The sequence below is a fragment of the Lutra lutra genome, chromosome 3, assembly GCF_902655055.1.
Source record: "Lutra lutra chromosome 3, mLutLut1.2, whole genome shotgun sequence".
Taxonomy (NCBI): Eukaryota; Metazoa; Chordata; class Mammalia; order Carnivora; family Mustelidae; genus Lutra; species Lutra lutra.
In genome coordinates, this window is record NC_062280.1 from 83,974,481 (window position 1) to 83,991,312 (window position 16,832).

The 16,832-nt window shown below is 36.6% G+C and overlaps 1 protein-coding gene across 1 annotated transcript in view; it reads left to right on the forward strand.

Annotated features, from left to right (window-relative positions):
- The window catches only part of ORC4 (origin recognition complex subunit 4), a 95,607-nt gene that overhangs the window by 15,232 nt on the left and 63,543 nt on the right, over nt 1-16,832 (forward strand).

Consider the following 16,832-nt stretch of genomic DNA (forward strand, 5'->3'; position numbering starts at 1 on the left):
TCTTTTTCTTATTGTGTATTCTTACCTCCTTTGTCATAGATTAATTCACTCTAAAAGTGTGGGTTTATTTCTAGACTTTCTATTTTCTGTTGATCTTTTATCTGTGTTTGTGCCAGTATACTGTTTGGATTACTACAGCTTTGTTGTATACCTTGAAATCTGGGATTGTAATGTCTTCAGCTTTGTTCTTCCTCAAGATTGATTTGGCTATTCAGGATCTTTTGTGATTCCATACAAATTTTAGTATTATTCATTCTAGTTTTCTGAACAATGCTGTTGGTATTTTGATAGGGATTTGCATTCAGTCTGTAGAATGTTTTGGGTTAGTATGCACACTTTAACAATATTAGTTCTTCCAGTCTGTGAGCATGGACTATCTTTTAATTTGTGTTGTCTTCAATTTCTTTCATCAGTGTATTATGGTTTCAGCATAACACACTTAATCTTAACTTTATTCCCAGGTATTTTATTAATCCTGGTGTAATTGTAAATAGGATTGTTCTCCTAATTTCTCTTTCTACTACTTCATTGTTAGTGTATAGAAATGCAACAGATTTTTGAATGTTGATTTTGTATTTTCAGACTTTACTGGATTCATTTATCAGTTCTAGTAGTTGGTGGAGTCTTTAGGGTTTTCTATATATAATATCATTTCGTATGTAAATAGTGAAAATTTTACTTCTTCTTTACCAATTTAGATACCTTTTCTTTATTTTCCTCATCTGAGTACTGTGGATAGGACTTCCAGTACTATGTTGAATAAGATTGGTGAGAGTGGATATTCTTGTCTTGTTCCTGACCTTAAAGGGAGGGCTCTCAGGTTTTCCCCATTGAGTATGTTAGGTGTGGGTTTTTCATATATGGTCTTTATTATATTGAGATTTGTTTCATCAGAACCTATTTAGTTGAGAGTTTTTGTCATGACTGCAGGTAGTACTTTGTTAAGTGCTCTTTCTGCATCTATTGAGATGATCATATGGTTTATATCTTTCTCTTATTAATGTGAAATATTATGTTGATTGAGTTGCAAATACTGAACCACCCTTGCATCCCTGAAATAAATCCCACCTGGTCATGGTGATTTTTTTTAATGTATTGTTGTATTTCTTTTTGCTATTATTTTGTTGAGGCTTTTTGTTCCTGTGTTCATCAGAGGTATCAGCTTGTAGGTTTCTTTTTTTGTGGTATCTTTATTTGGTTACTCTCTTCTATTTCTTGAAATAGTTTGAGAAAAATATTAACTCTTCTTTAAGTGTTTGGTAGGATTCACCTCTGAAGTGGTCTCTTGGACTTTTTTTTTTTTTTTAAGAATTTATTTATTTACTTTAGAGAGAGAGCACATGCATGCGAGCAGGAGGAGGGGCAGAGGAAGAGGGAGGGAAAGAATCCTAAGCAAAGTGTGCCCTGAGTAGGGAGTCCAACACAGGGCTCCATGTCATGACCTGAGCCAAAACCAAGAGTTGGGTGCCCAACTGACTGAGCCATCCAGGCATCCCTGGTCTTGGACTTTTGTTTGTTGGGAGTATTTCGGTTACTAATTCAATTTCATTGCCAGTAATTGATCTGTCCGGATTGTCTTTCTTCCTGATTCAGTTTTGGTAGATTGTATGTTTCTAAGAATTTATCCATTTCTTTTAAGTAGTCCAATTTGTTGGCATATGATTTTTCCCAATGTCTTATAATTCTTTGGACATCTGTGATATCAGTTGTTACTTCTCCTTCATTTCTGATTTTATTTGAGTCCTCTCATTTTTTTGATGAGTTTGGCTAAAGATTTGTTGATACTATTGATCTTTTCAAAGAACCACCTCCTGGTTTCCTTGATTTGGTCTACTGTGTTTTTAGTCTCTATTTTCCTTATTTTACTTTAATCTTTATTTCCTTACTTCTACTGACTTTAGGCTTTGTTCATTCTTTAGCTAGCTCCTTTAGGTGTAAGATTAGATTGTTCAAGATTTTTCTTGGTTCGTGAGATAGGCCTGCATTGCTATAAACTTCCCTCTTAGAATAGTTTTTGCCGCATCCCAAAGATATGGATGTTGTGTTCAGTTTCATTTGTCTCCATGTAATTTTTTTCTCTTTGATTTCTTGGTTTACCCATTCATTGCTTAGAAGCATGTTATTTTGCCTCCATGTTTTTGTGTTCTCAAGACTTTTTCTTCTGATTGATTTCTTTTTTGTATTATTGTGGTTGGAAAAGATGCATGATATTTTAATCTTTGAATTGAGACTTGTTTTGTAGCCTAATATACGATCTGTTCTGGAAGAAAAGTCTCTATGCACTTGAAAATAATGTATATTCTCCTGGTTTTGATTGGAATGTTCTGTATATATCTGTTAAGTGCATCTAGTCCTACTCCTGTTCATTTCTTTTTCATGTGTGTTATCAATTGCTTTATGTATTTAGATCTTCCCATGTTGGGTGCACAAATACTTACAGTTATTATACCCTCTTTTTGGCTTGCTCCTTTTTTTTTTAATTTTTAAATTTTTTAATAAACGTATAATGTATTTTTATCCCCAGGGGTACAGGTCTGTGACTCGCCAGGTTTACACATTCCACAGCACTCATCATAGCACATACCCTTCCCAGTGTCCATATCCCCACCACCCTCTCCCGTCCCCCATGCCCCCAGCAACCCTCAGTCTGTTATTTGAGATTGAGTCTTTTATGGTTTGTCTCCCTCCCGATCCCATCTTCTTTCATTTTTTCTTTTCCTATCCCCCAAGCCTCCCACATTGTATCTCTACTTCCTCATATCAGGGAGATCATATGATAATTATCTTTCTCCGATTGACTTATTTCACTAAGGAAAATATCCTCTAGTTCCATCCACGTCATCGCAAATGGCAAGATTTCATTTCTTTTGATGGCTGCATAGTATTCCATTGTGTATATATACCACCTCTTCTTTATCCATTCATCTGTTGATGGACATCTAGGTTCTTTCCATAGTTTGGCTATTGTGGACATTGCTGCTATAAACATTCGGGTGCACATGCCCCTTCGGAGCACCATGTTTGATTCTTTAGGATATATACCCAGTAGTGCAATCGCTGGGTCAGAGGGTAGCTCTATTTTCAGTTTTTTGAGGAACCTCCATGCTGTTTTCCAGAGTGGTTGCACCAGCTTGCATTTCCACCAGCAGTGTAGGAGGGTTACCCTCTCTCTGCATCCTTGCCAGCATCTGTCATTTCTTTTTTTTCTTTTCTTTCTTTCTTTTTTTTTTTTTTAATAAACATGTATTTTTATCCCCAGGAGTACAAGTCTGTGAATCACCAGGTTTAAACACTTCACAGCACTCACCATAGCACATACCCTCCCCAGTGTCCATAACCCCACCCCCCCTCCCAGCACCCCTCCCCGCAGCAACCCTCAGTTTGCTTTGTGAGGTTAAGAGTCACTTATGGTTTGTCTCCCTCCCAATCCCATCTTGTTTCATTTATTCTTCTCCTACCCCTTTAACCCCCCATTTGCATCTCCTCTCCCTCATATCAGGGAGATCATATGATAGTTGTCCTTCTCCGATTGACTTATTTCTCTAAGCACGATACCCTGTAGTTCCATCCACGTCGTTGCAAATGGCAAGATTTCATTTCTTTTGATGGCTGCATAGTATTCCATTGTGTATATATACCACCTCTTCTTTATCCATTTATCTGTTGATGGACATCTAGGTTCTTTCCATAGTTTGGCTATTGTGGACATTGCTGCTATAAACATTTGGGTGCACGTGCCCCTTCGGATGACTATGTTTGTATCTTTAGGGTAAATACCCAGTAGTGCAATCGCTGGGTCATAGGGTAGTTCTATTTTCAACATTTTGAAGAACCTCCATTTCCAGAGTGGTTGCACCAGCTTGCATTTCCACCAACAGTGTAAGAGGGTTCCCCTTTCTCCGCATCCTCTCCAGCATCTGTCATTTCCCGACTTGTTAATTTTAGCCATTCTGACTGGTGTGAGGTGATATCTCATTGTGGTTTTGATTTGTATTTCCCTGATGCCGAGTGATATGGAGCACTTTTTCATGGGTCTGTTGGCCATCTGGAAGTCTTCTTTGCAGAAATGTCTATTCATGTCCTCTGCTCATTTCTTGATTGGATTATTTGTTTTTTGGGTGTTGAGTTTACTAAGCTCTATAGATTTTGGACACTAGCCCTTTAACTGATATGTCGTTTGCAAATATCTTCTCCCGTTCTGTCGTTATCTTTTGGTTTTGTTCACTGTGTCCTTTGCTGTGCAAAAGCTTTTGATCTTGATGAAATCCCAATAGTTCATTTTCATCCTTGCTTCTGTTGCCTTTGGCGATGTTCCTAGGAAGAAGTTGCTGTGGTTGAGATCAAAGAGGTTGCTGCCTGTGTTCTCCTCAAGGATTTTGATGGATTCCTTTCTCACATTGAGGTCCTTCATCCATTTTGAGTCTATTTTTGTGTGTGGTGTAAGGAAATGGTCCAATTTCATTTTTCTGCATGTGGCTGTCCAATTTTCCCAACACCATTTGTTGAAGAGCCTATCTTTTTTCCATTGGACATTCCTTCCTGCTTTGTCGAAGATGAGTTGACCATAGAGTTGAGGGTCTATTTCTGGGCTCTCTATTCTGTTCCATTGATCTATGTGTCTGTTTTTGTGCCAGTACCATGCTGTCTTGATGATGACAGCTTTGTAATAGAGCTTGAAGTCTGGAATTGTGATGCCACCAAATTTGGCTTTCTTTTTCAATATTCCTCTGGCTATTTGAGGTCTTTTCTGGTTCCATATAAATTTTAGGATTATTTGTTCTAATTCTTTGAAAAATATGGATGATATTTTGATAGAGATTGCATTAAATGTGTAGATTGCTTTAGTTAGCATAGATACTTTCACAATATTTATTCTTCCAATCCAGGAGGATGGAACATTTTTCCATTTCTTTGTGTCTTCCTCAATTTCTTTCATGAGTACTTTATAGTTTTCTGAGTATAGATTCTTTGCCTCTTTGGTTAGGTTTATTCCTAGGTATCTTACGGTTTTGGGTGCAATTGTAAATGGGATTGACTCCTTAATTTCTTTTTCTTCTGTCTTGTTGTTAGTGTAAAGAAATGCAACTGATTTCTGTGCATTGACTTTATATCCTGACACTTTACTGAATTCCTGTACAAGTTCTAGCAGTTTTGGAGTGGAGCCTTTTGGGTTTTCCACATATAGTATCATATCATCTGCAGAGAGTGATAGTTTTGATGACTTCTTTGCCAATTTGGATGCCTTTAATTTCTTTTTGTTGTCTGATTGCTGAGGCTAGGACTTCTAGTACTGTGTTGAATAGCAGTGGTGATAACGGACATCCCTGCCGTGTTCCTTACCTTAGCAGAAAAGCTTTCAGTTTTTCTCCATTGAGAATATTTGCAGTGGGTTTTTCATAGATGGCTTTGATAATATTGAGGTATGTGTTCTCTTTCCCTACACTTTGAAGAGTTTTGATCAGGAAGGGATGCTGCACTTTGTCAAATGCTTTTTCAGCATCTATTGAGAGTATCATGTGGTTCTTATTCTTTCTTTTATTAATGTATTGTATCACTTGATTGCTTTGCGGATGTTGAACCAACCTTGTAGCCCTGGAATAAATCCCACTTGGTTATGGTGAATAATCCTTTTAATGAACTGTTGGATCCTATTGGCCAATATTGGTGAGAATTTTCGCATCTGTGTTCATCAAGGATATTGGTCTGTAATTCTCTTTTTTGATGGGATCCTTGTCTGGTTTTGGGATCAAGGTTGATGCTGGCCTCATAAAACGAGTTTGGAAGTTTTCCTTCCATTTCAATTTTTGGAACAGTTTCAGAAGAATAGGAATTAATTCTTCTTTAAATGTTTGGTAGAATTCCCCTGGGAAGCCCTCTGGCCCTGGAGTTTTGTTTGTTTGGAGATTTTTGATGACTGTTTCAATCTCCTTACTGGTTATGGGTCTGTTCAGGTTTTTTATTTCTTTCTGGTTCAGTTGTGGTAGTTTATATGTCTCTAGAAATGTATCCATTTCTTCCAGATTGCCAAATTTGTTGGCATAGAGTTGCTCATAGTATGTTCTTATAATTGTTTGTATTTCTGTGGTGTTGGTTGTGATCTCTCCTCTTTCATTCATGATTTTATTTATTTGGGTCCTTTCTCTTTTCTTTTTCATAAGTCTGGCCAGGGCTTTGTCAATCTTATTAATTCTTTCAAAGAACCAGCTCCTAGTTTCGTTGATTTTTTTCTATTGTTTTTTTGGTTTCTATTTCATTGATTTCTGCTCTGATTTCTCTTCTCCTGCTGGGTTTAGGCTTTCTTTGTTCTTTCTCCATCTCCTTTGTGTGTAGGGTTAGTTTGTGTATTTGAGACTTTTCTTGTTTCTTGAGAAAGGCTTGTACCACTATATATTTTCCTCTAAGGACTGCCTTTGTTGTTTCCCACAGATTTTGAACCGTTGTGTTTTCATTATCATTTGTTTCCATGAATTTTTTCAATTCTTTAATTTCCTGGTTGACCCATTCATTTTTTAGAAGGATGCTGTTTAGTCTCCAAGGATTTGGGTTCTTTCCAAATTTCCTCTTGTGATTGAGTTCTAGCTTCAGAGCATTGTGGTCTGAAAATATGCAGGGAATGATCCCAGTCTTTTGATACCAGTTGAGACCTGATTTATGACCCAGGATGTGGTCTATTCTGGAGAATGTTCCATGTGCACTAGAGAAGAATGTGTAATCTGTTATTTTGAGATCAAATGTTTGAATATATCTGTGATGTCCATCTGGTCCAGTGTGTCATTTAAGGCCTTTATTTCCTTGTTGACCTTTTGCTTAGATGATCTGTCCATTTCAGTGAGGGGAGTGTTAAAGTCCCCTACTATTATTATATTATTGTCAATGTATTTCTTTGATTTTGTTATTAATTGGTTTATATAGTTGGCTGCTCCCATGTTAGGAGCATAGATATGTAAAATTGTTAGGTCTTCTTGTTGGACAGACCCTTTGAGTATGATATAGTGTCCTTCCTCATCTCTTATTATAGTCTTTGGCTTAAAATCTTATAGATCTGATACAAGGATTGCCACCCCAGCTTTTTTCTGATGTCCATTAGCATGGTACATTGTTTTCCACCCCCTCACTTCAAATCTGGAGATGTCTTCGGGTCTAAAATGAGTTTCTTGTAGGCAGCATATTGATGGGTTTTTTTTATCCATTCTGATACCCTGTATCTTTTGATTGGGGCATTTAGCCCATTAACATTCAGGGTAACTATTGAGAGATATGAGTTTAGTGCCATTGTATTGCCTGTAAGTTGACTGTTACTGTATATTGTCTCTGTTTCTTTCTGATCTACTACTTTTAGGTTCTCTCTTTGCTTAGAGGACCCCTTTCTGCTTAGAGGACCTGTAGGGCTGGTTTGGTGTTTGCAAATTCTTTCAGTTTTTGTTTGTCCTGGAAGCTTTTTATCTCTCCTTCTATTTTCAATGATAGCCTAGCTGGATATAGTATTCTTGGCTGCATGTTTTACTCATTTAGTGCTCTGAATATATCATGCCAGTTCTTTCCGGCCTGCCAGGTCTCTGTGGATAAGTCTGCTGCCAATCTAATGTTTTTACCCTTGTATGCTACAGACTTCTTTTCCTGGGCTGCTTTCAGGATTTTGTCTTTGTTGCTAAGACTTGTAAATTTTACTATCAGGTGACAGGGTGTGGACCTATTTTTATTGATTAAGGGGCATTTTTTGCATCTCCTGGATTTTGATGTTTGTTCCCTTTGCCATATTAGGGAAATTCTCTACAATAATTCTCCCCAATATACCTTCTTTGCCCCTCTTTCTTTCTTCTTCTTCTGGAATCCCAATTATTCTAATGTTGTTTCATGTTAGGGTGTCACTTCCGTCTCGAATTCTCTCCTCATGGTCCAGTAAATACTGGTTGTTTGTCTCTCTTTTGCTCAGCTTCTTTATTCTCTGTCATTTAGTCTTCTATGTCACTAATTCTTTCTTCTGCCTCATTTATCCTAGCAGTAAGAGCTTCCATTTTTTATTGTACCTCATTAATAGCTTTTTTTATTTCAACTTGGTTAGATTTTAGTTCTTTTATTTCTCTAGGAAGGGCTTTTATCTCTCTAGAGAGGGTTTCTCTAATATCTTCCATACCTTTTTCGAGCCCGGCTAGAACCTTGAGAATTGTCATTCTGAACTCTAGATCTGTCATATTACCAATGTCCGTATTGATTAGGTCCCCAGCCTTCAGTACTGCCTCTTGTTCTTTTTTTTTTGTGGTGAGTTTTTCCACCTTGTCATTTTGTCCAGATAAGATTTGCTTTCTCCTCCTCTGGAATTCCGCTGTTCTCCTTGGTGAGTGAAGTTGGTCTTGGCTGGGTTTCTTGTTGATCTTCTGGGGGAGGGGCCTCTTGTAGTGATTCTCAAGTGTCTTTTCGGGAGGCGGAATTGCCCCACCCTTATCAGGGGCCAGTCTAAGTAATCCACTCGGGTTTGCTTTCGGGAGCTTTTGTTCCCTGAATGCTTTCCGTAGAGTTCCGGAGGACGGGAATGAAAATGGTGGCCTCCCCATCTCCGGTCTGGAGGATCCAAGAGCTTGGGGTCCTGCTCCTCAGTGCACCCTCAGAGAAAAGCGCCCAATAGCACCCGCCTCCCTGGCCTCTGATCACGCATGGAGAAAAGCGCTCAATCGATTGCTCTTGGGGGAAAGTGCTCGGTCGCTTCCGTCTCCCTGGCTTTCACCTGCGCTCTGAGCTCACCCAGCCTGTGACCAGTTCAAGGTAACCCTGAGCTGAGAGCTCACTCCTTGGCTTTGTTGCTGTAGCCAGCTTCTCCGCTCTAATACCTGCGAGGTCTGCGACCCTCAGACACCTCCGGTCCTTCTGTGACCCCGCGGGATCTGGAGTTACGCTGACCCTGCATGGGCTTCCCTCTGGTTTAACCTCTGAAGTAATGTCTCTCAGTGGGGCCGACTTTTAAAAGTCCTGATTTTGCGCTCCGTTGCTCCTCCGCTTGCCGGGAGTTGGCCCCTCCCCTGCGGTCTATCGTCCCGTCGCTTTGGATTCACTTCTCCGCTGGTCCTACCTTTCAGAAAGTGATGGATTTTCTGTTTCTAGAATTGTTGCTCTTCTCTTCGATTTTCCATTGGATTTCTAGGTGTTCGCAATGGTTAGATAAGCTATCTAGCTGATCTCCTGGTACTTGATGTCGCTCATCTTGCTACTTCTCCGCCATCTTGACTCCTCTCCCTCTTTCATTATTTATTTTGCAGTTCTTTCTTGATTGATATTTCCACATCAGTTATTGTGGGGTTCTCCTCCCCTGCCCTAGCTTGAAGAGGAGAAAACAGAAAAAACACATCCTGAAGCTGAAATTCTCCATCTGAAACTCTGGATTGTTCCTTTTAGTGATTTTGTATTAACTTCGGAATATCACTTAATAATTTTCCCATTTATAATAGTTAATAAGGCAGTGGGATGTAAAATAATGGAACTCTTTAGTTCACTATTTTTTTTTAAAGAGTTTTTTTATTTAATTAATATAGATACACCAGCAAGAGAGGGAATAGAAGCAGGAGTGGGAGAGGTAGAAGCAGGGTTCCCTTGGAACAGGAAGCCTGATGTGGGGCTTGATCCCAGAACCCTGGGATCATGACCTGAGCCGAAGGCAGATGCTTAACGACTGGACCACCCAGGCACCCCAGTTCACTATATTAATACGGTTACAGGGTGCTACAGTCAATTACTGAAATAAGAGTTTGTTACAGATTCCTGACAAAACAATAATCTCTGATTAATAAAGATGTATATTTTCATTAATAAGCATATACAGTTTAACAAATTATATGTAAACACATTATTTTCAGTGGTTAAAGTGGGATACTAAATTTTCACATTTTACAGATTGAAGGAACTTTGCAGTTTAACTCTTTCTGTTTTGAAGAGAAATAGAGTTTAAACTCCTTTAATATTCAGAAACTACATGAAATTGTTCTAGTGGGATTTTTTTTATTGTTACTTGATTTCTCTAGAATAACACTGATTATTAGTAGTAATAGCAGACATATTGTTCATGGTTTTATTTGTAACACTGTTTATAATGAGTTTTTCATAACATTCTATTATAAATTAAAGAACCAGATTTTCAGCTTTCTGTAAGATTCTTTATTTATTAGGATATTATCTAATGAATACTTGATCCAGAATCCTTGATTCTGTTTATGAATTTTGTGTGAGCCATACATCTATAATGATTTTTTGGGGTTTTTTTTTCCCTTCGTCTAGTTTTATTAACAAAGGTTGTATCAGGTACATAGAAAAATGTCCAAAGGCATATTTTTTTTTCTAGATATTGGAATTGTTTAAATCCTCTTCAACTTCTTTTTTGAGTGTTTGCTTAAAAATTAAATTTCAGACCTCTTTGGTGCTGTGGTTATTTTTTGGCATATTAGCATACTTCCCATTTCTTATGTGATCACTTTTTTTTAATGTTCTCTGCCTTTATTTTTGTTATTGGTTATCTTATTACTAATCATTTTGTAATTTTTCTGCTTTTAGTTTTTATCATACATGATTTCATTTTAATTCTATTTTTAGCTTTGTAAGTTACATGTTGCAAATTTTATATTTAGTTTCTTTAATAATAAATTTGTAAGTTTGTTTGTACCATGTAGGTCTGTACCAAATTCCAGCAAGAGTGTTGGAGGGAGTGTTCCCCACACGACCACCACCATGCAGTTCTCAGACACTAGCTGGATGTCCTATCATTCACATGAATTCTGACATTGTTTACCTGGAGATAGCATCAATTCTGTAGGTTAAGGGTTTAGTCCTACAAAACTATCCCCTGCCGTAACCACTTCAGGTGCCAGTCACAGGTCAAGGTTGTCATCTGTTCTTCTGACCAACCTGCTGTAGATCAGAGGTTCCAACGATCCCCTCCTTTAGAGTGGCTCACAAAATGCAGAGAATCCTTTTACTTACTAGATTACCGGTTTATTATAAAAGGGTATAACTCAGGAACAGCCAGATGGGCGAGATGCGTAGAGCAAAGAATGTTGGAAGGGGTATAGAATTAAATGTCTTCTCTGAGCATGCTACTCCATGTGGTTCACCAACCCAGAAATTCTTTGAAATTTGTACTTTTGGGACTTTTGTGGAAGCTTTGTCACACAGGCATGATCTGTCATCATCTCCATGTCCAGTTCTTCTCCCTTCTCAAGAGAATTGGATTGAGGCTGAAAATTCCAAGTTTCTAATCTTGGTTTACTCTTTCAATAAACAGTGCTTATCCAGGACCTATCCAAGAGTTTCCTCTTGAGACCAAAAGACACTCCTACCAACCAGGAAATTGCAAGGGTTTCAGTAGTCCTGTGTAGAAACCAGAATCAGAGAGATAAAATATTTGAAGAAAAAATGCTTCTGGTGCTCTTAACACTGAGGAAATTACAAGTGTTTCAGGAGTAATAGGTGCCAGGAACCAGGGCTCAAGAATAATATATATTGCTGATTCCCTCATAAATATCCCAAGTTTTCATCTACATTTTTCTTGGTCCCATTCTCTAGATTTGGTGATTATTTTTTTTTCTTTAGAGAAAATTTACAGTGTTTATGATCAATTCTCAACATTATAATTGGATTATTAGTACTGTTAGTGTTTTTTTATATATATATAACTTTTTTTTTTAAGATTTTATTTATTTATTTGACAGAGAGAGATCACAAGTAGGCAGAGAGGCAGGCAGAGAGAGAGAGGAAGGGAAGCAGACTCCCTGCTGAGCAGAGAGCCCGACGCGGGACTCGATCCCAGGACCCCGAGATCATGACCTGAGCCGAAGGCAGCAGCTTAACCCACTGAGCCACCCAGGCGCCCTATATATAACTTTTAAAACAGGATGTATTCGTTATTTCTTGCTATATAGAAAATTATTCCAGAACAGTTGCAATCAGTTGTGGTTTAAAGCAACAAGCATGCATTTTCTCACACACAGGGTTTCTGTGGGTCATGAATTTAGGAGCAGCTTGGTAGTTCGTGGTTCTCCAGCTCACAAAAGGTTACAGGCAAGATGTTAGTTGGGTTGCAGTCACCTGAAAACTTGACAGGAGCTGGAGAATCTGCATCTAAACTAGTTTGCTTATGTGGTTGGCAAGTTACTGCTGACTCTTGGTAAGAGGCCTCGGTTCCTAACCACATGAACTTCTTCAGAGTTGCCTGACTATCCTCATTACATGGTAGGTGGGTTCCCTCAGAGCAGGAGGTCTAAGTGAAATCAATGTGTATCTTCTCAGAAGTCACACTCCATTGCTTTCACAATATCCTCTGTTTACACTGGCCAGCTCTATAACGTGGTAGAAGATTACTAAAGATACGAATACTAGAAGGTTAAGAAACACTGAGAGCCATTTTGGAGGCTATTTAAAATAAAGTGGGATTACCAAGTTTTCTTTCAGGGTGTAAGGAAAACCTTGCATTTTGAGTATGAGACCCCTTTTTATTAGTGCCAGAAAGTTATCTGGGGTACCATTTCCCTTCTCAGGTCTCAGTGCCTATTCCAAGTATCTTCAGAAGAAGCTGCCACTTTATGTAGAGAACTGTAGTTGTGGCCTTCAGTTGGGATAAATGGAACTGCTGCTGAATATCCCAAATTAGAGATTGGTAAAGTCCTTTATCATTCATTTTCCTCATCTCTTTTATGATTGTTGTCCTACTACTTTAGATCTTATGGTTATTCTGGAGTTCTGAGAAAACTTGGATGTTACAGAAATCTTTTAGAAATAGTGGGTTATAATGTCCTTTGTGTAGCCAGTGTGCTTTATATCTTAGAATTTTTCAACATTTTGGTTATCTCATCTTTTTAGTTTTCCTGATGGCATAAATTTGTTCTTTTCATTGTTTTTTTCTGTAACATTGGTGACAGTTTTGAAGGAAGTCAAGGTAAACTGATGTGCTCAGTCACCTTTCCTGTAAGAATTAGGAAATTAATTGGTCAAATGTATTTGAACTTTTTTCAGGTAGAAGAATGAGTTAGTTCTCCCTGTAGCCAGTTAATAGGACTGGTGCTTTTGTTTATTTTGGGGAGTTTTGTTTCAGTGAGGGTGGTTTTATTGTTGTTTTCCTTACTTTAGTTGTTAGAGAATAGCAGTTTTTTCAGAACAGAGCATGGTGTTTACATAAGAGCTGTATAAAGAGAATGGTGTTTACATAAGAGCTGTATAAAGAATGACATCAGTATAGGTAACAGTATATTTGAACCTGTCTGTTCACAATTGATCATAAGTTAACCTTGGTTGGATGGGGGTGGTTTGCAGAGAAGGGTAGGTATATTGCACCTGAGTACTTAACCTGAATCTGACTGTAATTGGATCTGCGACTAATTTTGTGTCTCAGTGTTTTTATATGTGAAAATGAAGGAGTTAAGTTTGATGATGTAAAAATAAGTGAGGCTATAACTTTAATAAAGACACTTGATGAATAGCTATTTTGCAGTACAAGGAATAATGTAAGTTACTGAAAATTCTGGTTTGGAGTCTCAAAAAAATTAAGTTTTCCTATGTATTGTATAATACTGTATAAGAAAAAATTCAAAGCTGTCTTTTTAAAACAAAAACAAAATATATAAATATGTATACGTTATATATATGTTTTTGGCAATCTCTCCCTTTTAAAAAAATCCAGCTCTTTGTGGAGATCTTATTACAGTATAAATGTTTGAACTGAGATTTTTCAACTGTCATGGAAAAGTTATCTAAGCATGTTGATGGGGAGGTATGGGGTATTTATGCATTAGTATTATTAGACACAATGGAAGAATATAATCTCAGTCCTAGTACTCAGATGGTAATGATTTGGTCTTATGTTTTCTGCATAAGTTGAAGAGTCTCATTAGAAACAAACTATTCTTAAAGTTTTTAGGGTAAATTATGAGATTTCAGGTTTACATGGGATAATTTCTAAAAATTCTCGAATGGTTTCTTTCTAAGGCAGTATTTTCAGTTTTTTTCCTTCTAAAAGTAGTTTAATTAATGTTTGCTAATTGATATATTGGGGTTGTAGCATATAATATTTACATTTATATGAATTCAACTGTGAGCATGTCCAGGGAAAAAATTAAATAGTGGGAAGGAGTCTATTCATTATTATTCTTAAATAAACATATGCCCTGGAGTAACTTTATGAGTATAAAGTATACTCATATACTTTTCAAAAAAAAAAAAAAAAATACGTGCTCTCTTCTTACTCACTGACTTTAGTGCCCAGGTCTTAAATATTGGGTCCTATGTATGATACCTTCATCCATCCAAAAAAAAAAAAAAAAATGCTGTTTTCATTGATTCACATCTTTGTTGCCTTTATATTGTTTATTCATCCAAGTAAACACATGAGCTTTGAATCACAGCCTTCATTCCTCTTCCTGTTCAGTACATTTCTAGTCAAATTCCATGTGCTCAGAGACTACAGAGTACTGTTGGCTAGTACAACATTTAAGATGTAGTTATGAGATAAATCAGTGCCAGTGAAAAGATACAAAACATTTCAAAAGATAAAAGGATTTTTAGATTATTTGCAAATGTGTGTTGAGAAATGAATACATTTTAAATGTGTATTTTAAAGAAGTTCTCTCAATATTTTTTATTGTTTTACACTAATACAAAATTGGTACTTACGGACTACATCATGGGATGTTTCATGGTCAGTAGTTACAAATCTTGTAGTAACTTATAAATAAGTGCCTTTTTTTACCTGAAGATTTTGTGTCATTAACGATTTTCCTATTGATACTATTTATTTTGTTGACATTGATCCACTATTGTTAACTAAAAACAACTCTGTGGGCATATTCATTAATGTTGGATTCTAATAGGTACTTAACAAAGTAAATACATTTACTAAGAGATGTATATTTGTATATATCCGTGCACATATATGTACGTACATATGTGTGTATATATAAACATATGTGTGTGGGTATGGCTCCACGTATATATGTGGTTCCAAATTGCTATGTAGTATTGAAAACTAAGATGTAAGAGACAACATAATTTTTTTGGAGAATTACAAACTTTTTAGTATGAATTATTTGGTCAGTTTTGAGTATTAGACATTACAAATTTTATAAAATATTAGATATTATAAAATAACAATGAAGAAAATAGCTTGTCATTATATAATTGGACTAAAGATGCTTAAACTTTGGATTCATTGGATCTGAGTGAGTTTCTAAGTAAATTGTGTCCCTTCTATATTCACTGGGAACAAACGGAGAGAAAAAAAGATTTTTATACAGTTGTTGGGAGTTACTAGTTACTCCATTGTGGACAAGTTTATCTAGCACTCATGTAAAAAAAGCAATTACTTGGGATTACTCTTCAACTCTGGGGAGCTCAAGGAAGCATCTCACCAGATACTCGGCCCCAACTTGACTTAACTAAAGCCACATAATTTTATAGACAACATTCCCACCTAATCTTTTTAGGAAGTACTAAGAATATGTTTGCTATAAACCCAGAATTTATACCTGTTTTGTCCCTTATTTGTCCCACCTTCAGCCTTTTAATTCCATTTTAATCTTTCTCTTGCTACAAACACTCCAGCTGACAAGAGATAAATGTGGAAACTAATTCTAGCTGACTGAAAAACAGCTTAAATATATTCTTACCTCAGTTTCATTTCAAAGAATAATAACAAAACGTGGAAACCACCCATAGATTTGTCCTAAAGTATCTTTCGTTTTACATTTTGCCTGTTTATCCAATCATCATCATTTTTGTAACTGAAGAGAGGCAAAGTTCTAATGTTTTGTCCATTCTTACTGTTCTTCAAAAAATGTCAGCCATACTGAGTTAGACATTAAGTAAATAGTAGTAGAATTTGGATTTTTGCTTTTACCTACTTTAAACAAAGGTATATAATATATAGTATATATATCTTTAATTATTACTATATTAGTCACCATACAGTACATTATTAGTTTTTGATGTAGTGTTCCATGATTCATTGTTTGCATGTATCACCCAGTACTCCATGCAACACGTGCCCTCCTTAATAGCAGTCTCTGGGCTAACCTATCATCCCTCCATCCCCCTCCCCCCTAAAACCCTTAGTTTGTTTCCCAGAGTTCATAGTCTCTCATGGTTCATCTTCCCCTATATATTCTTTTCTTTAGTCATCAGAGGGAGATCTTTTTTTATTTTACCAAAAGTTCTTGTCATGAAGTCATACTCCTCTGTGCTGGAACTTTAGGGTTTTGTCCAAAAGAGGGCTTTTGAAAAAATAATGATAATTTGTATGTTCTTCATTTTCAATCTCACCCACCAGTTTTACACAAATTTTGTAGGAATTCTATTAGTAAATTTCATCTTTTCTCATGTAAATTACTTGTTTTCCAAACTGATTGGAAAGTTGTTTTTATATTTTTAACAAATGGACATAATAAAGCCTATTTATGTTTTTTATAGGAATATATGTTATAAAGTCCTCTTTGTAAGTTTTAAGTGCCTACACATGAGAATTTTTTATAGGTAACACATCATTTTCAGCACAAAATTAGAGATAAAAACGTTTGCAAAAATGCTCTCTCCCTAGCACAAGTTTCTTTCAAAAATTAGTTTCTTCCCTACCTTTATTTTAAAGTTCTACATAGAGAATTTTTGTTCTTTCTTCTTTTTTTCTTTCTTTGCTAAGCAATATGCTTTGGACAGGCGGCCACTTTTCACTCCAGGAAGAATCCACAATTTTTTGGAATGTCTGAATTATTTCACTTTCTTTTAAAACGTCATAATGCCTTTAAGTTCAAGGTAGCTAAATTCATTAATTCCACCCAACTGGGCCCATAAGCCTGTGTTGTATAGTAATA